Source organism: Aristolochia californica, unplaced genomic scaffold, assembly GCF_029961685.1.
Source record: "Aristolochia californica isolate CCGP_79_NKW_82.1479 unplaced genomic scaffold, dmAriCali1.0.hap1 SCAF_1, whole genome shotgun sequence".
NCBI lineage: Eukaryota > Viridiplantae > Streptophyta > Magnoliopsida > Piperales > Aristolochiaceae > Aristolochia > Aristolochia californica.
The window spans coordinates 41,052,767-41,074,745 of NW_027181770.1; the positions used below are offsets into that span (position 1 = coordinate 41,052,767).

The 21,979-nt window shown below is 39.0% G+C and overlaps 22 non-coding genes and 5 pseudogenes across 22 annotated transcripts; all 27 read right to left on the bottom strand.

Moving 5' to 3' along the window:
- Positions 1 to 5,898: 5,898 nt before the first annotated feature.
- Positions 5,899 to 6,017, bottom strand: LOC137964956 (5S ribosomal RNA). Its single transcript, XR_011115972.1, has one exon. It is a non-coding gene; the product is annotated as a 5S ribosomal RNA (ribosomal RNA).
- A 410-nt stretch (positions 6,018 to 6,427) lies between these two features.
- LOC137965005 (5S ribosomal RNA) lies at positions 6,428 to 6,546 on the bottom strand (annotated as a pseudogene).
- Positions 6,547 to 6,986: 440 nt separating this feature from the next.
- Positions 6,987 to 7,105, bottom strand: LOC137965010 (5S ribosomal RNA; annotated as a pseudogene).
- A 413-nt stretch (positions 7,106 to 7,518) lies between these two features.
- LOC137965015 (5S ribosomal RNA) lies at positions 7,519 to 7,637 on the bottom strand (annotated as a pseudogene).
- Positions 7,638 to 8,076: 439 nt separating this feature from the next.
- LOC137965033 (5S ribosomal RNA) lies at positions 8,077 to 8,195 on the bottom strand (annotated as a pseudogene).
- Positions 8,196 to 8,284: 89 nt separating this feature from the next.
- Positions 8,285 to 8,403, bottom strand: LOC137964967 (5S ribosomal RNA). Its single transcript, XR_011115983.1, has one exon. It is a non-coding gene; the product is annotated as a 5S ribosomal RNA (ribosomal RNA).
- Positions 8,404 to 8,818: 415 nt separating this feature from the next.
- LOC137965021 (5S ribosomal RNA) lies at positions 8,819 to 8,937 on the bottom strand (annotated as a pseudogene).
- A 431-nt stretch (positions 8,938 to 9,368) lies between these two features.
- Positions 9,369 to 9,487, bottom strand: LOC137964945 (5S ribosomal RNA). Its single transcript, XR_011115961.1, has one exon. It is a non-coding gene; the product is annotated as a 5S ribosomal RNA (ribosomal RNA).
- A 430-nt stretch (positions 9,488 to 9,917) lies between these two features.
- Positions 9,918 to 10,036, bottom strand: LOC137964721 (5S ribosomal RNA). Its single transcript, XR_011115788.1, has one exon. It is a non-coding gene; the product is annotated as a 5S ribosomal RNA (ribosomal RNA).
- Positions 10,037 to 10,470: 434 nt separating this feature from the next.
- On the bottom strand, positions 10,471 to 10,589 carry LOC137964982 (5S ribosomal RNA). The gene has a single exon (XR_011115991.1). It is a non-coding gene; the product is annotated as a 5S ribosomal RNA (ribosomal RNA).
- A 423-nt stretch (positions 10,590 to 11,012) lies between these two features.
- LOC137964842 (5S ribosomal RNA) lies at positions 11,013 to 11,131 on the bottom strand. The gene has a single exon (XR_011115874.1). It is a non-coding gene; the product is annotated as a 5S ribosomal RNA (ribosomal RNA).
- Positions 11,132 to 11,552: 421 nt separating this feature from the next.
- LOC137964923 (5S ribosomal RNA) lies at positions 11,553 to 11,672 on the bottom strand. Its single transcript, XR_011115939.1, has one exon. It is a non-coding gene; the product is annotated as a 5S ribosomal RNA (ribosomal RNA).
- Positions 11,673 to 12,111: 439 nt separating this feature from the next.
- LOC137965688 (5S ribosomal RNA) lies at positions 12,112 to 12,230 on the bottom strand. The gene has a single exon (XR_011116149.1). It is a non-coding gene; the product is annotated as a 5S ribosomal RNA (ribosomal RNA).
- Positions 12,231 to 12,676: 446 nt separating this feature from the next.
- On the bottom strand, positions 12,677 to 12,795 carry LOC137964851 (5S ribosomal RNA). The gene has a single exon (XR_011115876.1). It is a non-coding gene; the product is annotated as a 5S ribosomal RNA (ribosomal RNA).
- A 441-nt stretch (positions 12,796 to 13,236) lies between these two features.
- LOC137964911 (5S ribosomal RNA) lies at positions 13,237 to 13,355 on the bottom strand. Its single transcript, XR_011115932.1, has one exon. It is a non-coding gene; the product is annotated as a 5S ribosomal RNA (ribosomal RNA).
- Positions 13,356 to 13,789: 434 nt separating this feature from the next.
- Positions 13,790 to 13,908, bottom strand: LOC137965598 (5S ribosomal RNA). Its single transcript, XR_011116114.1, has one exon. It is a non-coding gene; the product is annotated as a 5S ribosomal RNA (ribosomal RNA).
- A 411-nt stretch (positions 13,909 to 14,319) lies between these two features.
- On the bottom strand, positions 14,320 to 14,438 carry LOC137965580 (5S ribosomal RNA). Its single transcript, XR_011116106.1, has one exon. It is a non-coding gene; the product is annotated as a 5S ribosomal RNA (ribosomal RNA).
- A 439-nt stretch (positions 14,439 to 14,877) lies between these two features.
- LOC137965682 (5S ribosomal RNA) lies at positions 14,878 to 14,996 on the bottom strand. The gene has a single exon (XR_011116148.1). It is a non-coding gene; the product is annotated as a 5S ribosomal RNA (ribosomal RNA).
- Positions 14,997 to 15,434: 438 nt separating this feature from the next.
- On the bottom strand, positions 15,435 to 15,553 carry LOC137965574 (5S ribosomal RNA). Its single transcript, XR_011116101.1, has one exon. It is a non-coding gene; the product is annotated as a 5S ribosomal RNA (ribosomal RNA).
- Positions 15,554 to 15,990: 437 nt separating this feature from the next.
- LOC137965039 (5S ribosomal RNA) lies at positions 15,991 to 16,109 on the bottom strand. Its single transcript, XR_011115994.1, has one exon. It is a non-coding gene; the product is annotated as a 5S ribosomal RNA (ribosomal RNA).
- Positions 16,110 to 16,520: 411 nt separating this feature from the next.
- LOC137965604 (5S ribosomal RNA) lies at positions 16,521 to 16,639 on the bottom strand. Its single transcript, XR_011116115.1, has one exon. It is a non-coding gene; the product is annotated as a 5S ribosomal RNA (ribosomal RNA).
- A 439-nt stretch (positions 16,640 to 17,078) lies between these two features.
- Positions 17,079 to 17,197, bottom strand: LOC137964837 (5S ribosomal RNA). The gene has a single exon (XR_011115873.1). It is a non-coding gene; the product is annotated as a 5S ribosomal RNA (ribosomal RNA).
- A 436-nt stretch (positions 17,198 to 17,633) lies between these two features.
- LOC137964993 (5S ribosomal RNA) lies at positions 17,634 to 17,752 on the bottom strand. Its single transcript, XR_011115992.1, has one exon. It is a non-coding gene; the product is annotated as a 5S ribosomal RNA (ribosomal RNA).
- Positions 17,753 to 18,189: 437 nt separating this feature from the next.
- On the bottom strand, positions 18,190 to 18,308 carry LOC137965561 (5S ribosomal RNA). Its single transcript, XR_011116098.1, has one exon. It is a non-coding gene; the product is annotated as a 5S ribosomal RNA (ribosomal RNA).
- A 406-nt stretch (positions 18,309 to 18,714) lies between these two features.
- On the bottom strand, positions 18,715 to 18,833 carry LOC137965270 (5S ribosomal RNA). Its single transcript, XR_011116043.1, has one exon. It is a non-coding gene; the product is annotated as a 5S ribosomal RNA (ribosomal RNA).
- A 436-nt stretch (positions 18,834 to 19,269) lies between these two features.
- Positions 19,270 to 19,388, bottom strand: LOC137964710 (5S ribosomal RNA). The gene has a single exon (XR_011115777.1). It is a non-coding gene; the product is annotated as a 5S ribosomal RNA (ribosomal RNA).
- Positions 19,389 to 19,825: 437 nt separating this feature from the next.
- On the bottom strand, positions 19,826 to 19,944 carry LOC137965457 (5S ribosomal RNA). Its single transcript, XR_011116076.1, has one exon. It is a non-coding gene; the product is annotated as a 5S ribosomal RNA (ribosomal RNA).
- Positions 19,945 to 21,979: the final 2,035 nt, after the last annotated feature.

Below are 21,979 nucleotides of genomic sequence, written 5' to 3' on the forward strand. Positions count from 1 at the left end.
AATTTATTCACTCCCCACAAAAGAACCCAAAAGTTTTGTTATCCATGTTTGGGAAATTCTACTAGTACAACCTCCGATAGCTTGGAATTTTATAAGAAATAGATTTCTTATTGATCCTAACACTTTTTAAATATGGATGTGCATGCTCGAAAAATGCTAAAGATGAAAATTACCAAAGGATCCAAAACTTTTAAAGAGAACAACAAATGCTCATTAAATTCTCGAGTGAATGTGCGGTGGGATATTTACCTAAGAGAAAAATCCATTTTTTGCCCATTTTCAAAAAAGCTGAACTCACAATCATTGATCATTGTGAAGTGATTTATCGATCAATCATGCGTAACGGGCTATATTTTTTTAAGAAATGACCTACAGATTGGGAGTCAACTCTCAGTTAAAAATCCCCCGCCTCCCCATTTTCTGAATATTTCAAAACCTAATATATAAAAAAATTAAAGAGTTTACAATCCCTGACAATTACAGTGACTTTTTGGAATAAACTCTCTCTCTTCATTTGTGCATTTCTATTTTAGATGTTCAATTTTGTTTCTAAATCCAAACATGAGTTTCCACTCACCCTTTTTTCTCGTAAACGAAAAGATAAGGCAAACAGATCACAACAAAATGAAAATTTTGGAGTTTCTATATGCCTAGAATTAATAAATGTAAGTAAAAAAAATTATTCACACACCACAAATGAACGCCAAAGTTTTGTTTTCCATGTTAGGGAAATTCCACTAGTACAACTCCTAATAGCTTGGAAGTTTATAAGAAAGAGATTTCTAATTATTCCTAACATGTTTTAAATATGGATGCACATGCATGAAACATGATGAAGATGCAAATGACCTTAGGATCCAAAACTTTCAAGGAGTACAACAAATGCTCATTAAATTCTGAAGTGAAGGTGGGTTATTTACTCAAGCCAAACAAACATATTTTTGCCCATTTACAAAAAGTTGACCTAGGAATCATAGATCATTGTAAAGTGGTTGATCGATCAATCATGTGTAATGGGCTATGTTTTTTTCAGAAATGACTTAAGGATTAGGAGACAAACACTCAGTTAAAAATCCCCTGCTCCTCCACTTTTCCGATGATTGAAAAACCTAATATATAAAAACTAAAAAGAGTTCACAATCAATAAAAATTACAGAGACTTCTTGGAATCATCTCTCTCTACATTTATGCACTTCCATTTTAGATGTCCATTTTTTTTAAATACAAACATGAGTTTTGACTTTCCGTTTTTATCGAAAAGAAAAAGAAAAGGCAAATAAATCACTACAAAATAAAATTTTTATAATATATCTTTGCATAAAATTAAAAACAATAATAAATGTAAGTAAAAAAAATTTATTCACGCTCCACAAATGAACAACAATGTTTTCTTAACCATGTTTAGTTAATTCCACTAGTACAACCCCCGATATCTTGGAATTTTCTAAGAAAGATATTTCTAATTGATCCTAACACGTTTTAAATATGAAAGTGCATGCTCGAAAAATATTAAAGATGCAAATGACCTAAGGATCCTAAAATTTTAAAGATAACAACAAATGCTCAATAAATTTTCGAGTGAACGTGCAGTGAGATATTTACTCGAGAGAAAAAAAACCATATTTTTGCTCATTTAAAAAAAGCTAACCTACAAATCGTAGATCATTGTAAAGTTATTGATCGATCCAACATGCGTAACGGGCTATATTTTTGTAAGAAATGACTTACGGATTGGGAGTCAACACTCAGTTAAAAATCCCCCGCCTCCCCCTTTTTTGATGATTGCAAAACCTAATATATAAAAAACTTAAAGAGTTTCCAATCCCTAACAATTACAGAGACTTTTTGGTATAATCTCTCTCTGCATTTGTGCATTTCCATTTTAGATGTTCAATTTTTTTTCTAAATCCAAACTTGAGTTTTCACTCACCCTTTTTTCTCGTAAACGAAAAGATAAAGAAAATAAATTACAATAAAATGAAAATTTTGAAGTTTCTGTATGCCTAGAATTAATATATATAAGTAAAGAAAATTTATTCACACACCACAAATGAACACCAAAGTTTTTTTTCCATGTTTGGGAAATTCCACTAGTACAACTCTTAATAGCTTGGAATTTTATAAGAAAGAAATTTCTAATTATTCCTAACATGTTTTAAATAAGGATGCACATGCAAGAAACTTGATGAAGATGCAAATGACCTTAGGATCCCTTCAAGGAGTACTACAAATGCTCATTAAATTCTGAAGTGAACGTGCGGTGGGATATTTACCCGAGCCAAACAAACCAATTTTTGTCTATTTACAAAAAGATAACCTAGGAATCATAGATCATAGTAAAGTGGTAGAACGATCAATCATGCGTAACGGGCTACTTTTTTTTAAGAAATGACTTATGGATTAGGAGTCAAACACTCAGTTAAAAATCCCACGCTCACCACTTTTTCAATGATTGAAAAACCTAATATATAAAAACTAAAAAGAGTTTACAATCCCCAAAAATTAAGAAGACTTCTTGGAATCATCTCTCTCTATATTTGTGCACTTCCATTTTAGATGTCAATTTTTGTTTTTAAATCCAAACACGATTTTTCACTTTCCCTTTTTCTCGTGAACAAAAAGATAAGGCAAATAGATCACAACAAATTAAAAATTTAAGAATTTATCTTTGCATAAAATTAAAAACAATAATAAATGTAAGTAAAGAAAATGAATTCACACCCTCAAATGAACACGAAAGTTTTCTTAACCATGTTTGGGAAATTCCACCAGTACAACCCCCGATAGCTTGGAATTTTTTAAGAAAGAGATTTCTAATTGATCCTAACACATTTTAAATATGGAAGTGCATGCTCAAAAAAAGTTCAAGATGCAAATGACCTAAGGATCCAAAAATTTTAAAGAAAACAACAAATGCTCTTTAAATTCTCGAGTGAATGTGTAGTGGGATATTTACCTGAAAAAAAAAACCCATTTTTTGCCCATTTACAAAAAAACTAACCTAAAAATCATAGATCCTTGTAAAGTGATTCATCGATCCATCTTGCGTAACGGGCTATATTTTTGTAAGAAATAACCTACGAATTGGGAGTAAACACTCAGCTAAAAATCCCCCTCCTCCCCCTTTTCCAATGATTGCAAAACCCAATATATAAAAAACTTAAAGAGTTTACAATCCCTGAAAATTACTGAGACTTTTTTGTATAAACTCTCTCTGCATTTATGCATTTCCATTTTAGATGTTCAATTTTGTTTCTAAATCCAAACTTGAGTTTTCACTCACCTTTTTTTCTTATAAACAAAAAGATAGGGCAAATAGATCACAACAAAATAAAAATTTTGGAGTGTTTGTATGCCTAGAATTAATAAATGTAAGTAAAGAAAATTTATTCACACACCACAAATGAACACACAAGTTTTGTTTTCCATGTTAGGGAAATTCCACTGGTACTACTCCTAATAGCTTGGAATTTTATAAGAAAGAGATTTCTAAATATTCCAAACATGTTTTAAATATGGGTGCGCATGAGTGAAACATGATGCAGATGCAAATGACCTTAGGGTCAAAAACTTTCAAGAAGTTCAACAAATGCTCTTTAAATTCTAAAGTGAATGTGCAAAAGGATATTTACCCGAGCCAAACAAGCCAATTTTTGCCTATTTACAAAAAATGGACCTAGGAATCATAGATCATTGTAAAGAGGTTGATCAATCAATCATGCGTAACAGTCTATGTTTTTGTAATAAATGACTTATGGGTTAGGAGTCAAACTTTGAGTTAAAAATCCACCGTTTCCCCACTTTTCTGATGAATGAAAAACCTAATATATAAAAACTAAAAAGAGTTTACAATTCCTAAAACTTACAGAGACTTCTTGGAATCATCTCTCTCTACATTTGTGTATTTCCATTATAGATGTCAATTTTTGTTTCTAAATCCAAACTTGAGTTTTCACTTTCCCTTTTTTTCATATATAAAAAAAAAAGATAAGGCAAATAGATGACAACAAAATGAAAATTTTAGAATTTATCTTTGTATAAAATTAAAAACAATAATAAATGTTAGTAAAGAAAATTTATTCACTCCCCACAAATGAACACCAAAATTTTGTTATCCATGTTTGGGAAATTTCACTAGTACAACTCCCAATAGCTTGGAATTTATAAGAAAGAGATTTTAAATTGATCCTAACATGTTTAAATTTGGATGTGCTTGCTCGAAAAATGTTAAGGATCCAAAAATTTTAAAGAGAACAATAAATGCCCAATAAATTCTCGAGTTAATGTGCATTGGGATATTTACTCGAGAGAAACAAGCCATTTTTTTGCTCATTTACAAAAGAGCTGACCTAACAATCATAGATCATTGAAAAGTGATTCATCGATCGATCATGCATAACGGGTTATTTTTTTGTAAGAAATGACCTACGGATTGGGAGTCAACACTTAGTTAAAAATCCCCCGCCTCCCCTTTTTCTGAAGATTGCATAGCCTAATATATAAAAAACTAAAAGAGTTTACATTCCCTGAATATTACAAAGACTTTTTGGAATAAACTCTCTCTACATTTGTGCATTTCCATTTTAGATGTTAAATTTTTTTTCTAAATCCAAACTTAAAGTTTTACTCACCCTTTTTTCTCATAAAATAAATGATAAGTCACAACAAAATGAAAATTTTAGAGTTTCTGCATTCCAAGAATTAATAAATGTAAGTAAAAAAAATTTATTCACACACCACAAATGAACGTAAAAGTTTTGTTTTCCATGTTTGGGAAATTTCAGTAGTACAACTCCTAATAGCTTGGAATTTTATAAGAAAGAGATTTCTAATTATACCTAACATGTTTTAAATATGGGTGTGCATGCATGAAACATGATGAAGATGCAAATGACCTTAGGATCCAAAACTTTCAAGGAGTACAAAAAATGCTCATTAACTTCATAAGTGAACGTGCGGTGGGATATTTACCCAAGCAAAACAAGTCAATTTTTGCCTATTAATAAAACACTGAACTTGGAAATCATAGATCATTGTAAAGTGGTTGATCAATCAATCATTCGTAACTAGCTATGTTTTTTGAAAGAAATGACTTATGGATTAGGAGTCAAACACTCACTTAAAAATCCCCCGCCCTCCCACTATTTTGATGATTCAAAAACCAAATATATAAAAAATATAAAGATTTTACAATCCCTAAAAATTACAGTGACTTCTTGGAATCATCTCTCTCCAAATTTGTGCACGTCCATTTTAGATGTCAATTTTTTTTTTTAAATCCAAACTCGAGTTTTCATTTTCCTTTTTTCTCGTAAACTAAAGGATAAGGCAAATAGAACATAACAAAATGTAAATTTTACAATTTATCTTTAGATAAAAATAAAATAATAATAAATGTAAGGACGATCGCAACCATTTGTGTTACATTCGCCCAAGCGCTCTTAACTTCGGAGTTCTTATGGGATCTGGTGCATTAGTGCTGGTATGATCGCACCCGTTTGTGTTACCCTCTCCGTCCTACCAATCCCTTCCCCGGCTTCACTCTCCACCCGTGTTCTTTCAGTCTTTTCATATTCCCTACATCGAATAAAATAAAAAAAATCAAAACCATACTCAAAAATCCAAAAATAAAAATTTGAACATGAGCGCTATGTTCTTCGATTAGATTAAACAATAAAAAAAATGAACCGAACTACATTAATAACGGAAAAAAAAACATAATCTTACTTTTTCTTTCTTCCTTCCTTCCTTTCCCCTCCTCTCATTTACCCGAACGTTTCGAACTGATAAAAAGGAAAAATAAAATAAACTGTATATGCAAATTTGTTTCGCTACCCCTAACTGCAGCATTGCGAGGGAGAAATTAGGTGGTCGCAGAGGAACACGGGGCAAAAGAAAGGGGTGCTACACGAGGACATCCCAGAAGGTCACCCATCCTAGTACTACTCTCGCCCAAGCGCGCTTAACTTCAGAGTTCTGATGAGATCCGGTGCATTAGTGCAGATATAATCGCTCCCATTTGTGTTAACCTCTCCGTGTTACCAATCCCATCCCCGGCTTCACTCTCCCCCCGTGTTCTGTCGGTCTTTCCACATTCCCTACATCAAATAAAAAAAAAAAATCAAAACGTTATGCAAAAAATCAAGATATAATAATTTGAAGAGCGCTATATCGTTCGATTAGTTTAAACAATAAAAAAATGAACTGAACTGCATTAATAATGGAAAACAAAACCAAATCTTACTTTATTTTCTTCCTTCCTTCCTTTCTCCTCCCTCCCTCCCCTCCTCTCTTCTACCCAAATGTTTCAAACCGATAAAAAAGAAAAAAAAACCAAACTGTATATGCAAATTTGTTTGGCCGCCCCTAACTGCAGCATTGCGAGGGAGAAATTAGCTGGTCATAAAGGAACACGGGGCAAAAGAAAGGGGTTCAACACAAGGACTTCCCAGGAGTTCACCCATCCTAGTACTACTCTCGCCCAAGCGCGCTTCAATTCGGAGTTCTGATGGGATCCGGTGCACTAGTGCTAGTATGATCTCACCCGTTTGAGTTACCCTCTCCGTCCTACCAATCCCTTCCCCGGCATCACTCTTCCCCCATGTTCTGTCAGTCTTTCCACATTCCCTACATCAAACAAAATTTTCCACATTTCCTACATCAAATAAAATAAAAAAATAAAAATGTTACACAAAAATCCAGATATACAAATTTGAAAAGGAGCGCTACGTCGTTCGATTAGATTAAACAATAAAAAAATGAACCGAACTGCATTAATAAATGAAAACAAAACCAAATCTTAATTTATTTTTCTTCCATCCTTCCTTTCCCCTCCCCCCTCCCCTCCTCTCTTCTACCCGAACATTTTGAACCGGTAAAAAAGAAAAAAAAAAGAAATTGTATATGCAAATTTATTTTGCCACCCCAAACCACAGCATTGTGAGGGAGAAATTAGCTGGTCGGAGAGGAACCCGGGGAAAATGAAAGGGGTGCAACACGAAGACTTCCCAATAGGTCACCCATCCTAGTACTACTCTTGCCCAAATGTGTTTAACTTCAAAGTTCTGATGGGATACGGTGCATTAGTGCTGGTATGATCACACCCGTTTGTGTTACCCTCTTCGTCCTAGCAATCCTTTCCCCGATGTCACACTCCCCCTGTCTTCTGTCGGTCTTTCCACATTCCCTACATCAAATAAAATAAAAAAATAAAAATGTTACGCAAAAAATCAAGATATAAAAATTTGAAAAGGAGCGCTATGTCGTTCGATTAGATTAAACAATTAAAAAATGACCTGAACTGCATTAATAACGGAAAACAAAACCAAATCTTACTTTGTTTTCTTCCTTCCTTCCTTTCTCCTCCCTCCCTCCCCTCCTCTCTTCTACCCAAATGTTTCAAACCAATAAAAAAGAAAAAAAAACCAAACTGTATATGCAAATTTGTTTGGCCGCCCCTAACCGCAACATTGCGAGGGAGAAATTAGCTGGTCATAAAGGAACACGGGGCAAAAGAAAGGGGTTCAACACAAGGACTTCCCAGGAGTTCACCCATCCTAGTACTACTCTCGCCCAAGCGTGCTTCAATTCGGAGTTCTGATGGGATCCGGTGCACTAGTGCTGGTATGATCTCACCCGTTTGAGTTACCCTCTCCGTCCTACCAATCCCTTCCCCGACATCACTCTTCCCCCATGTTCTGCAGTCTTTCCACATTCCCTACATCAAACAAAATTTTCCAAATTTCCTACATCAAATAAAATAAACAAATCAAAATGTTACACAAAAATCCAGATATACAAATTTGAAAAGGAGCGCTATGTCGTTCGATTAGATTAAACAATAAAAAAAATGAACCAAACTGCATTAATAAATGAAAACAAAACCAAATCATAATTTATTTTTCTTCCATCCTTCCTTTCCCCTCCCCTCTCCCCTCCTCTCTTCTACCCGAACATTTTGAACCGATAAAAAAAAAAAAAAAACAAATTGTATATGCAAATTTATTTTGCCACCCCAAACCGCAGCTTTGCGAGGAAGAAATTAGCTGGTCGGAGAGGAACCCGGGGAAAATGAAAGGGGTGCAACATGAAGACATCCCAATAGGTCACCCATCCTAGTACTACTCTTGCCCAAACGTGCTTAACTTCAGAGTTCTGATGGGATACGGTGCATTAGTGCTGGTATGATCACACCCGTTTGTGTTACCCTCTCCGTCCTAGCAATCCTTTCCCCGATGTCACACTCCCCCTGTCTTCTATCGGTCTTTCCACGGGGCAAAAGAAAGATGTGCAAGACGAGGACTTCCCAGAAGGTCACCCATCCTTGTACTACTCTCGCCCAAGCTCACGTAACTTCGAAGTTCTGATGGGATCCGGTGCCTTAGTGCTGGTATGATCGCACCCGTTTGTGTTACCCTCTCCGTCCTACCAATCCCTTCCACGGCTTTACTCTCCCCCCGTGTTCTGTCGGGCTTTCCACTTTCCTTACATAAAATAAAATAAAAAAATCAAAACATTACGATAAAATCCAGATATAAAAATTCGAAAAGGTGCGCTATGTCGTTCGATTAGATTAAACAATAAAAAAAATGAACCGAACTGCTTTAATAACGGAAAACAAAAATAAATCTTACTTTTTTTTCCTTACTTTCCCCACCCCTCCTCTCTTCTACCCGAACGTTTCCAACCGATAAAAAAGAAGAAGAAGAAAACTAAAAAAAAAAAAAAAAGTGTATATGCAAATTTGTTTTGCCGCCCCTAACCGCAGCACTGCGAGGGAAAAATTAGCTGGTCGCAAAGGAACACAAGGGAAAAGAAATGGGTGCAACACGAGGACTTCCCAGGAGGTCACCAATGCTAGGACTACTCTCGACCACGCGCACTTAACTTCAGAGTTCTGATGGGATCCTGTGCATTAGTGCCGGTGTGATCGCACCCGTTTGTGTTACCCTCTCCGTCCGATCAATCCCTTCCCCGACTTCTCTCTCCCCCCGTGTTCTGTTGGTCTTTCTACTTTCCCTACATCAAATAAAACAAAAAAACTCAAAGCTTACGCAAAAATTCAGATATAAAAATTTGAAAAGGAGCGCTATGTCGTTCGATTAGATTAAACAATAAAAAAAATGAACCGAACTGCTTTAATAACGGAAAACAAAACCAAATCTTACTTTTTTTTTCTTCCTTTCCCCTCCCCTCCTCTCTCCTACCCGAACGTTTCCAACCGATAAAAAGAAGAAGAAGAAGAAGAAGAAAAAATAAAAAACAAAAAAAACAAACAAACTGTATATGCTAATTTGTTTTGCCGCCCCGAACCACTGCATTGCGAGGGAGAAATTAGCTGGTCGCAGAGGAACACAAGGCAAAAGAAAGGGGTGCAACACATGGACTTCCAAGGAGGTCACCCATACTAGTACTACACTCACCCAAGCGCACTTAACTTCAGAGTTCTGATGGGATCCGGTGTATTAGTGCTGGTAAGATCGCACTCGTTTATGTTAACCTCTCCGTCCTACCAATCCCTTCCCCGGCTTCTCTCTCCTACCGTGTTCTGTCGGTCTCTCCACTTTCCCTACATCAAATAAAATAAAAAAAATCAAAACCTTACACAAAAATCCAGATATAAAAATTTGAAAAGGAGTGCTATGTCGTTCGATTAGATTAAACAATAAAAAAATGCACCGAACTGCTTTAATAACGGAAAACAAAACCAAATCTTACTTTTTTTTTCTTCCTTTCCCCTCCCATCCTCTCTCCTACCCGAACATTTCCAACCGATAAAAAAGAAGAAGAAGAAGAAGAAGAAGAAATAAAAAACAAAAAAAAAAACAAACTGTATATGCAAATTTGTTTCGCCGCCCTAACCGTAGCGTTGCGAGGGAGAAATTAGCTGGTCGCAGAGGAACACAGGGCAAAAGAAAGGGGTGCAACACGAAGACTTCCCAGGAGGTCACCCATCCTAGTACTACTCTCGCCCAAGCGCGCTTAACTACGGAGTTCTGATGGGATCCGGCGCATTAGTGCTGGTATGATCACACCCGTTTAGGTTACCATCTCAGTCCTACCAAGCCCTTCCCCGGCTTATCTCTCCCCCCGTGTTCTGTCGGACTTTCCACTTTCCCTACATCAAATAAAATAAAAATAAAAAATCAAAACCTAACACAAAACTCCAGATATAAAAATTTGAAAAGGAGCGCTATGTCGTTCGATTAGATTAAACAATAAAAAAAATGAACCGAACTGCTTCAATAACGGAAAACAAAACCAAATCTTACTTTTTTTTTTTCTTCCTTGCCCCTCCCCTCCTCTCTTCTACCCGAACATCTCCAACCGATAAAAAAAGAAGAAGTAGAAGAAGAAAAAAATAACAAAAAAAACAAACAAACTGTATATGGTAATTTGTTTTGCCGCCCCTAACCGCAGCGTTGCGAGGGAGAAATTAGCTGGTCGTAGAGGAACATGGGGCAAAAGAAAGGGGTCCAACATGAGGACTTCCCAGGAGGTCACCCATCCTAGTACTACTCTCGCCCAAGCGCGTTTAACTTCGGAGTTCTGATGGGATCCGAAGCATTAGTGCTGGTATGAAGGCACCCGTATGTGTTACTCTCTCCATCGTACCAATCCCTTCCCCGGCTTCTCTCTCCCCCCGTGTTCTGTCGGTCTTTCCAATTTCCCTACATAAAATAAAATAAAAATAAAGAATCAAAACCTTACGCAAAAATCCAGATATAAAAATTTGGAAAGGAGCGCTATGTCGTTCGATTAGATTAAACCATAAAAAAAAATGAACCGAACTGCTTCAATAACGGAAAACAAAACCAAATCTTACTTTTTTTTTCCTCTCTGTTCTTCCTTTCCCCTCCCCTCCTCTCTTCTACCCGAACGTCTCCAAACGATAAAAGAAGAAGAAGAAGAGAAAAAAAAAACTGTATATGCTAATTTGTTTTTGCCGCCCCTAACCGCAGTGTTGCGAGGGAGAAATTTGCTGGTCGCAAAAGAAGACGGGGCAAAAGAAAGTGGTGCAACACGAGGACTTCCCAAGAGGTCACCCATCCTAGCACTACTCTCGCCCAAGCGCGCTTAACTTCGGAGTTCTGATGGGATCCGGTGCATTAGTGCTGGTATGATCGCAACCATTTGTGTTACTCTCTCCGTCCTACCAATCCCTTCCCCGGCTTCTCTCTCCCCCATGTTCTGTCGGTCTTTCCACTTTCCCTACATCAAATAAAATAAAAATAAATAATCAAAAAATTACGCAAAAATCCAGATATAAAAATTTGGAAAGGAGTGCTATGTCGTTCGATTAGATTAAACAATAAAAAAAAATGAACCGAACTGCTTCAATAACAGAAAACAAAACCAAATCTTACTTTTTTTTTCCTCTCTGTTCTTCCTTTCCCCTCCCCTCCTCTCTTCTACCCGAACGTCTCCAAACGATAAAAGAAGAAGAAGAAGAGAAAAAAAAAACTGTATATGCTAATTTGTTTTGCCACCCCTAACCGCAGCGTTGCGAGGGAGAAATTAGCTGGTCGCAGAGGAACACGGGGCAAAAGAAAGGGGTGCAACTCAGAGGACTTCCTAGGAGGTCACCCATCCTAGTACTACTCTCGCTCCAGCGCGCTTAACTTCGGAGTTCAGATGGGATCCGGTGCATTAGTGCTAGTATGATCGCACCCGTTTGTGTTACTCTCACCGTCCTACCAATCCCTTCCCCGGCTTCTCTCTCCCCCAGTGTTCTATCGGTCTTTCCACTTTCCCTACATCAAATAAAATAAAAATAAATAATCAAAAAATTACGCAAAAATCCAGATATAAAAATTTGGAAAGGAGCGCTATGTCGTTCGATTAGATTAAACAATAAAAAAAATGAACCGAACTGCTTCAATAACAGAAAACAAAACCAAATCATACTTTTTTTTTCCTCTCTGTTCTTCCTTTCCCCTCCCCTCCTCTCTTCTACCCGAACGTCTCCAACCGATAAAAGAAGAAGAAGAAGAAGAAGACGAAGAAAAAACAAACAAACAAACTGTATATGCTAATTTGTTTTGCCGCCCCTAACCGTAGCGTTGCGAGGGAGAAATTAACAGGTCGCAGAGGAAAACGGGGCAAAAGAAAGGGGTGCAACCCGAGGACTTCCCAGGAGGTCACCCATCCTAGTACTACTCTCGCCCAAGCGCGCTTAACTTCGGAGTTCTGATGGGATCCGGTGCATTAGATCCGGTATGATCGCACCCGTTTGTGTTACTCTCTCTGTCCTACCAATCCCTTCCCCGGCTTCTCTCTCCCCCCGTGTTCTGTCGGTCGGTCTTTCCACTTTCCCTACATCAAATAAAATAAAAATAAATAATCAAAACCTTACGCAAAAATCCAGATATAAAAATTTGGAAAGGAGCGCTAAGTCGTTCGATTAGATTAAACAATAAAAAAAAAATGAACCGAACTGCTTCTATAACGGTAAACAAAACCAAATCTTACTTTTTTTTTTCTCTCTGTTCTTCCTTTCCCCTCCCCTCCTCTCTTCTACCCGAACGTCTCCAACCGATAAAAGAAGAAGAAGAAGAACAAGAAGAAGAAGAAAAAAAACAAACAAACTGTATATGCTAATTTGTTTTGCCTCTCCTAACCGCTGCGTTGCGAGGGAGAAATTAGCTGGTCGCAGAGGAACACGGGGCAAAAGAATGGGGTGCAAGACGAGGATTTCCGAGGAGGTCACCCACCCTAGCACTACTCTCGCCCAAGCGCGCTTAACTTCGGAGTTCTGATGGGATCCGGTGCATTAGTGCTGGTATGATCGCACCCGTTTGTGTTACTCTCTCCGTCCTACCAATCCCTTCCTCGGCTTCTCTCTCCCTCCGTGTTCTATCGGTCTTTCCTCTTTCCCTACATCAAATAAATAAAAATAAATAATCAAAACCTTACGCAAAAATCCAGATATAAAAATGTGGAACGGAGCGCTTTGTCGTTCGATTAGATTAAACAATAAAAAAAAAAATGAACCGAACTGCTTCAATAACGGAAAACAAAACCAAATCTTACTTCTTTTTTTCTCTCTGTTCTTCCTTTCCCCTCCCCTCCTCTCTTCTACCCGAACATCTCCAACCGATAAAAGAAGAAGAAGAAGAAGAAGCAGAAGAAAAAAAAAACAAACAAACTGTATATGCTAATTTGTTTTGCCGCCCCTAACCGTAGCGTTGCGAGGGAGAAATTAGCAGGTCGCAGAGGAACACGGGGCAAAAGAAAGGGGTGCAACACGAGGACTTCCCAGGAGGTCACCCATCCTAGTACTACTCTCGCCCAAGCGCGCTTAACTTCGGAGTTCTGATGGGATCCGGTGCATTAGTGCTGGTATGATCGCACCCGTTTGTGTCACTCTCTCCGTCCTACCAATCCCTTCCCCGACTTCTCTCTCCCCCCGTGTTCTTTCGGTCTTTCCACTTTCCCTACATCAAATAAAATAAAAATAAATAATCAAAACCTTACGCAAAAATCCAGATATAAAAATTTGGAAAGGAGCGCTATGTCGTCCGATTAGATTAAACAATAAAAAAAAAAACGAACCGAACTGCTTCAATGACGGAAAACAAAACCAAATCTTACTCTTTTTTTTTTCTCTCTGTTCTTCCTTTCCCCTGCCCTCCTCTCTTCTACCCGAACGTCTCCAACCGATAAAAGAAGAAGAAAAAAAAAAAACAAAAGCAAACAAACTGTATATGCTAATTTGTTTTGCCGCCCCTGACCGCAGCGTTGCGAGGGAGAAATTAGCTGGTCGCAGAGGAACACGGGGCAAAAGAAAGGGGTGCAACACGAGGACTTCCCAGGAGGTCACCCATCCTAGTACTAATCTCGCCCAAGCGCGCTTAACTTCGGAGTTTTGATGGGATCCGGTGCATTAGTGCTGGTATGATCGCACCCCTTTGTGTCACTCTCTCCGTCCTACCAATCCCTTCCCCGACTTCTCTCTCCCCCCGTGTTCTTTCGGTCTTTCCACTTTCCCTACATCAAATAAAATAAAAATAAATAATCAAAACCTTACGCAAAAATCCAGAAATAAAAATTTGGAAAGGAGCGCTATGTCGTCCGATTAGATTAAGCAATAAAAAAAAAAAACGAGCCGAACTGCTTCAATGACGGAAAACAAAACCAAATCTTACTCTCTCTTTTTTTTCTCTCTGTTCTTCCTTTCCCCTCCCCTCGTCTCTTCTACCCGAACGTCTCCAACCGATAAAAGAAGAAGAAGAAGAAAAAAAAAAAAAAAGCAAACAAACTGTATATGCTAATTTGTTTTGCCGCCCCTGACCGTAGAGGAACACGGGACAAAAAAAAGGGGTGCAACACGAGGACTTCCCAGGAGGTCACCCATCCTAGTACTATTCTCGCCCAAGCGCGCTTAACTTCGGAATTCTGATGGGATCCGGTGCATTAGTGCTGGTATGATCGCACCCCTTTGTGTCACTCTCTCCGTCCTACCAATCCCTTCCCCGACTTCTCTCTCCCCCCGTGTTCTTTCGGTCTTTCCACTTTCCCTACATCAAATAAAATAAAAATAAATAATCAAAACCTTACGCAAAAATCCAGATATAAAAATTTGGAAAGGAGCGCTATGTCGTCCGATTAGATTAAACAATAAAAAAAAAAAACGAACCGAACTGCTTCAATGACGGAAAACAAAACCAAATCTTACTCTTTTTCTTTTTTCTCTCTGTTCTTCCTTTCCCCTCCCCTCCTCTCTTCTACCCGAACGTCTCCAACCGATAAAAGAAGAAGAAGAAGAAAAAAAAAAAAAGCCAACAAACTGTATATGCTAATTTGTTTTGCCGCCCCTGACCGCAGCGTTGCGAGGGAGAAATTAGCTGGTCGCAGAGGAACACGGGGCAAAAAAAAGGGGTGCAACACGAGGACTTCCGAGGAGGTCACCCATCCTAGTACTACTCTCGCCCAAGCGCGCTTAACTTCGGAGTTCTGATAGGATCCGGTGCATTAGTGCTGGTATGATCGCACCCGTTTGTGTCACTCTCTCCGTCCTACCAATCCCTTCCCCGACTTCTCTCTCCTCCCGTGTTCTTTCGGTCTTTCCACTTTCCCTACATCAAATAAAATAAAAATAAATAATCAAAACCTTACGCAAAAATCCAGATATAAAAATTTGGAAAGGAGCGCTATGTCGTCCGATTAGCTTAAACAATAAAAAAAAAAAACGAACCGAACTGCTTCAATGACGGAAAACAAAACCAAATCTTACTGTTTTTTTTTTTTCTCTCTGTTCTTCCTTTCCCCTCCCCTCCTCTCTTCTACCCGCACGTCTCCAACCGATAAAAGAAGAAGAAGAAGAAAAAAAAAAAGGCAAACAAACTGTATATGCTAATTTGTTTTGCCGCCCCTGACCGCAGCGTTGCGAGGGAGAAATTAGCTGGTCGCAGAGGAACACGGGGCAAAAGATAGGGGTGCAACACGAGGACTTCCGAGGAGGTCACCCATCCTAGTACTACTCTCGCCCAAGCGCACTTAACTTCGGAGTTCTGATGGGATCCGGTGCATTAGTGCTGGTATGATCGCACCCGTTTGTGTCACTCTCTCCGTCCTACCAATCCCTTCCCCGACTTCTCTCTCCCCCCGTGTTCTTTCGGTCTTTCCACTTTCCCTACATCAAATAAAATAAAAATAAATAATCAAAACCTTACGTAAAAATCCAGATATAAAAATTTGGAAAGGAGCGCTATGTCGTCCGATTAGATTAAACAATAAAAAAAAAAAGAACCGAACTGCTTCAATGACGGAAAACAAAACCAAATCTTACTCTTTTTTTTTTTTTCTCTCTGTTCTTCCTTTCCCCTCCCCTCCTCTCTTCTACCTGAACGTCTCCAACCGATAAAAGAAGAAGAAGAAGAAAAAAAAAAAAACAAACAAACTGTATATGCTAATTTGTTTTGCCGCCCCTGATCGCAGCGTTGCGAGGGAGAAATTAGCTGGTCGCAGAGGAACACGGGGCAAAAGAAAGGGGTGCAACACGAGGACTTCCCAGGAGGTCACCCATCCTAGTACTACTCTCGCCCAGGCGCGCTTAACTTCGGAGTTCTGATGGGATCCGGTGCATTAGTGCTGGTATGATCGCACCCGTTTGTGTCACTCTCTCCGTCCTACCAATCCCTTCCCCGACTTCTCTCTCCCCCAGTGTTCTTTCGGTCTTTCCACTTTCCCTACATCAAATAAAATAAAAATAAATAATCAAAACCTTACGCAAAAATCCAGATATAAAAATTTTGAAAGGAGCGCTATGTCGTCCGATTAGATTAAACAATAAAAAAAAAAAAAACGAACCGAACTGCTTCAATGACGGAAAACAAAACCAAATCTTACTCTTTTTTTTTTTTTCTCTCTGTTCTTCCTTTCCCCTCCCCTCCTCTCTTCTACCCGAACGTCTCCAACCGATAAAAGAAGAAGAAGAAGAAAAAAAAAAAAGCAAACAAACTGTATATGCTAATTTGTTTTGCCGCCCCTGACCGCAGAGGAACACGGGGCAAAACAAAGGGGTGCAACACGAGGACTTCCCAGGAGGTCACCCATCCTAGTACTACTCTCGCCCAAGCGCGCTTAACTTCGTAGTTCTGATGGGATCCGGTGCATTAGTGCTGGTATGATCGCACCCGTTTGTGTCACTCTCTCCGTCCTACCTATCCCTTCCCCGACTTCTCTCTCCCCCCGTGTTCTTTCGGTCTTTCCACTTTCCCTACATCAAATAAAATAAAAATAAATAATCAAAACCTTACACAAAAATCCAGATATAAAAATTTGGAAAGGAGCGCTATGTCGTCCGATTAGATTAAACAATAAAAAAAAAATACGAACCGAACTGCTTCAATGACGGAAAACAAAACCAAATCTTACTCTTTTTCTTTTTTCTCTCTGTTCTTCCTTTCCCCTCCCCTCCTCTCTTCTACCCGAACGTCTCCAACCGATAAAAGAAGAAGAAGAAGAAGAAAAAAAAAAGCAAACAAACTGTATATGCTAATTTGTTTTGCCGCCCCTGACCGCAGCGTTGCGAGGGAGAAATTAGCTGGTCGCATAGGAACACGGGGCAAAAAAAAGGAGTGCAACACGAGGATTTCCCAGGAGGTCACCCATCCTAGTTCTACTCTCGCCCAAGCGCGCTTAACTTCGGAGTTCTGATGGGATCCAGTGCATTAGTGCTGGTATGATCGCACCCGTTTGTGTCACTCTTTCCGTCCTACCAATCCCTTCCCCGACTTCTCTCTCCCCCCGTGTTCTTTCGGTCTTTCCACTTTCCTACATCAAATAAAATAAAAATAAATAATCAAAACCTTACGCAAAAATCCAGATATAAAAATTTGGAAAGGAGCGCTATGTCGTCCGATTAGATTAAACAATAAAAAAAAAATACGAACCGAACTGCTTGAATGACGGAAAACAAAACCAAATCTTACTCTCTTTTTTTTTTCTCTCAGTTCTTCCTTTCCCCTCCCGTCCTCTCTTCTACCCGAACGTCTCCAACCGATAAAAGAAGAAGAAGAAAAAAAAAAAAAAGCAAACAAACTGTATATGCTAATTTGTTTTGCCGCCCCTGACCGCAGCGTTGCGAGGGAGAAATTAGCTGGTCGCAGAGGAACACGGGGCAAAAGAAAGGGGTGCAACACGAGGACTTCCCAGGAGGTCACCCATCCTAGTACTACTCTCGCCCAAGCGCCCTTAACTTCGGAGTTCTGATGGGATCCGGTGCATTAGTGCTGGTATGATCGCACCCGTTTGTGTCACTCTCTCCGTCCTACCCATCCCTTCCCCGGCTTCTCTCTCCCCCCGTGTTCTGTCGGCCTTTCCACTTTCCCTACATCAAATAAAATAAAAATAAATAATCAAAACCTTACGCAAAAATCCAGATATAAAAATTTGGAAAGGAGCGCGATGTCGTCCGATTAGATTAAACAATAAAAAAAAAAAACGAACCGAACTGCTTCAATGACGGAAAACAAAACCAAATCTTACTCTCTTTTTTTTTTCTCTCAGTTCTTCCTTTCCCCTCCCCTCCTCTCTTCTACCCGAACGTCTTCAACCGATAAAAGAAGAAGAAGAAAAAAAAAAAAAAGCAAACAAACTGTATATGCTAATTTGTTTTGCCGCCCCTGACCGCAGCGTTGCGAGGGAGAAATTAGCTGGTCGCAGAGGAACACGGGGCAAAAGAAAGGGGTGCAACACGAGGACTTCCCAGGAGGTCACCCATCCTAGTACTACTCTCGCCCAAGTATGCTTAACTTCGGAGTTCTGATGGGATCCGGTGCATTAGTGCTGGTATGATCGCACCCGTTTGTGTCACTCTCTCCGTCCTACCAATCCCTTCCCCGACTTCTCTCTCCCCCCGTGTTCTTTCGGTCTTTCCACTTTCCCTACATCAAATAAAATAAAAATAAATAATCAAAACCTTACGCAAAAATCCAGATATAAAAATTTGGAAAGGAGCGCTATGTCGTCCGATTAGATTAAATAATAAAAAAAAAACGAACCGAACTGCTTCAATGACGGAAAACAAAACCAAATCTTACTCTTTTTTTTTTTTCTCTCTGTTCTTCCTTTCCCCTCCCCTCCTCTCTTCTACCCGAACGTCTCCAACCGATAAAAGAAGAAGAAGAAGAAAAAAAAAAAAGCAAACAAACTGTATATGCTAATTTGTTTTGCCGCCCCTGACCGCAGCGGAACACGGGGCCAAAAAAAGGGGTGCAACACGAGGACTTCCTAGGAGGTCACCCATCCTAGTACTACTCTCGCCCAAGCGCGCTTAACTTCGGAGTTCTGATGGGATCCGGTGCATTAGTGCTGGTATGATCGCACCCGTTTGTGTCACTCTCTCCGTCCTACCAATCCCTTCTCCGACTTCTCTCTCCCCCCGTGTTCTGTCGGTCTTTCCACTTTCCCTACATCAAATAAAATAAAAATAAATAATCAAAACCTTACGCAAAAATCCAGATATAAAAATTTGGAAAGGAGCGCTATGTCGTCCGATTAGATTAAACAATAAAAAAAAAAACGAACCGAACTGCTTCAATGACGGAAAACAAAACCAAATCTTACTCTTTTTTTTTTTTTCTCTCTGTTCTTCCTTTCCCCTCCCCTCCTCTCTTCTACCCGAACGTCTCCAACCGATAAAAGAAGAAGAAGAAAAAAAAAAAAAGCAAACAAACTGTATATGCTAATTTGTTTTGCCGCCCCTGACCGCAGCGTTGCGAGGGAGAAATTAGCTGGTCGCAGAGGAACACGGGGCAAAAGAAAGGGGTGCAACACGAGGACTTACTAGGAGGTCACCCATCCTAGTACTACTCTCGCCCAAGCGCGCTTAACTTCGGAGTTCTGATGGGATCCGGTGCATTAGTGCTGGTATGATCGCACCCGTTTGTGTCACTCTCTCCGTCCTACCAATCCCTTCCCCGACTTCTCTCTCCCCCAGTGTTCTTTCGGTCTTTCCACTTTCCCTACATCAAATAAAATAAAAATAAATAATCAAAACCTTACGCAAAAATCCAGATATAAAAATTTGGAAAGGAGCGCTATGTCGTCCGATTAGATTAAACAATAAAAAAAAAAACGAACCGAACTGCTTCAATGATGGAAAACAAAACCAAATCTTACTTTTTTTTTTTTTTCTCTCTGTTCTTCCTTTCCCCTCCCCTCCTCTCTTCTACCCGAACGTCTCCAACCGATAAAAGAAGAAGAAGAAGAAAAAAAAAAAAGCAAACAAACTGTATATGCTAATTTGTTTTGCCGCCCCTGACCGCAGCGTTGCGAGGGAGAAATTAGCTGGTCGCAGAGGAACACCGGGCAAAAAAAAGGGGTGCAACACGAGGACTTCCCAGGAGGTCACCCATCCTAGTACTACTCTCGCCCAAACGCGCTTAACTTCGGAGTTCTGATGGGATCCGGTGCATTAGTGCTGGTATGATCGCACCCGTTTGTGTCACTCTCTCCGTCCTACCAATCCCTTCCCCGGCTTCTCTCTCCCCCCGTGTTCTGTCGGCCTTTCCACTTTCCCTACATCAAATAAAATAAAAATAAATAATCAAAACCTTACACAAAAATCCAGATATAAAAATTTGGAATGGAGCGCTATGTCGTCCGATTAGATTAAACAATAAAAAAAAAAACGAACCGAACTGCTTCAACGCACGCACGCTCTGACCACAAATATTTTAGGTTTATATTTTTGCTTCAAAATTATTTTTAGAAATCTCCTTACACTAATGGTCCATGAAGATGTATTTTCACTAGAATATTTTCCCAACCTTACCTGAAAAAATGCATAAACATGACCTTATAGTTGCAAAAAGACATTTGTTTCAAAAACAATTCTTACTGCAAAATTTTTCGGGTTTGATTTTTCAGCTTCAAAACTATCTTCAAGAAACTAGAAACACTAATGGTCTATGGAGACCTATTTTTATTAAAAATACTTTCCCTACCATATATAAAAAATACATAAACGAGACCCTAGAGTGGTATAAAATTATTTGTTTCAGCTAAAATTGCTGTCCCATAAAATTTTCTTGGTTTAAATTTTCACCGTCAAAACTGTTTTTAGGAAAGATGATACACTAATGGTCCCTGGAGATGTATTTTTACTCAAAATATTTTCCCAACCTTTGCTAAAAAATGCATAAAAATGGCTTTATAGTTGGATAAAATCATTTCTTTCAGCAAAAATTGTCATTCAACCTGGCAGCTAGAGGAGATCGTCGGGTGACTTGATCCATGGCTAGGGAACCCAACATGTCCACACCCTTTGACACCTTTTTGTTTTCACCTTGAATAGTGTCCACTATTTCATCTTTTAAGTTCTCTTGGTGACCATTGCATATGATCCATGTCATAGTGTTCATCATACTTTCTTCTTTTAGACAGGTCTCTGTATTGTTCTCAATCTTTTCAAGTGAGTTGTGCTTCAAGAGATGATCCTCTAACGTATCTTCAATTTGACCGCTATGACAATGCGTCCCAAAAGCAAATGGAATGCTTCTTTCTATTTCCAAATTATGTTCATAGATCTTATCAATAGTATTCACTTTGGCTTTTACATGATTCTCATGATCTATAGATGCATCCTACGATTCCACTTTATTCTCTACATTTCCAAATCCTTTGACATAGACTTTGTTGTAGAGGTTTTCGGTGATTCTTCATTTACTTCTGATTCTGGTCTTGTTTCGAAATCATGAACCTTTAACCAATCATAATTTTTTCCTGTCACAGAATATGCCTTTTCACCACCAAACTCATGAATGTATTCATTAATTTGGCATTGGCATTGATTTGTTTCACCTGTCAGTTTATCTTCAATAATTTGAAATATAGATTCCATTGCCGAGATATCACCACAAACATTGCTAGATTCTTGTTTTTCCATGTTCTGATCAACTTCTTCAAAATCCTTACTATCAATTTTCTTCTTCTGCTATTGTGCATCTTTCTTCACTGCAACATCATCAGCAAATTTAAAATTCGTCACCGTGTCAGTCTTCATGTGTCCTCCTGAAATCTTTTTGAGAGTAATTTCCCTTTCAACAATTCTTGGTTCTGCACTATTGTTAAGGGACACTTCTTCCTCCTCCAGGTCCAAGGGTGGTTCATTTTTGTGAACCAAGGGTATTTCTCCTTCTACATTTGGCCTCACAGAAACAAATTGCTTTCCATTGACATATACACTACCTTCATGGACAGAAGCTTGACAATAGTTTCCAGTAGTGGGAAACATATTGCTTAGAGCAAATATATCTTCTCTCATGGTATCAATTGCTTGCACTCCCAAGTGACTGGCAACTTCACGTCCCCCATGGACAAAACCCTTCACATCAGTCTCCTCATTATGCAAATTATTCAGGGACTTCAAATGAAAAGGATGAGCATCAAAAGCAAACTCCATGCTCTTGTAGATGTTTGTCATGTTTCCAATAAAAGGGGCAGTCCTTACCTCTTGTGATGTATAAGGTAA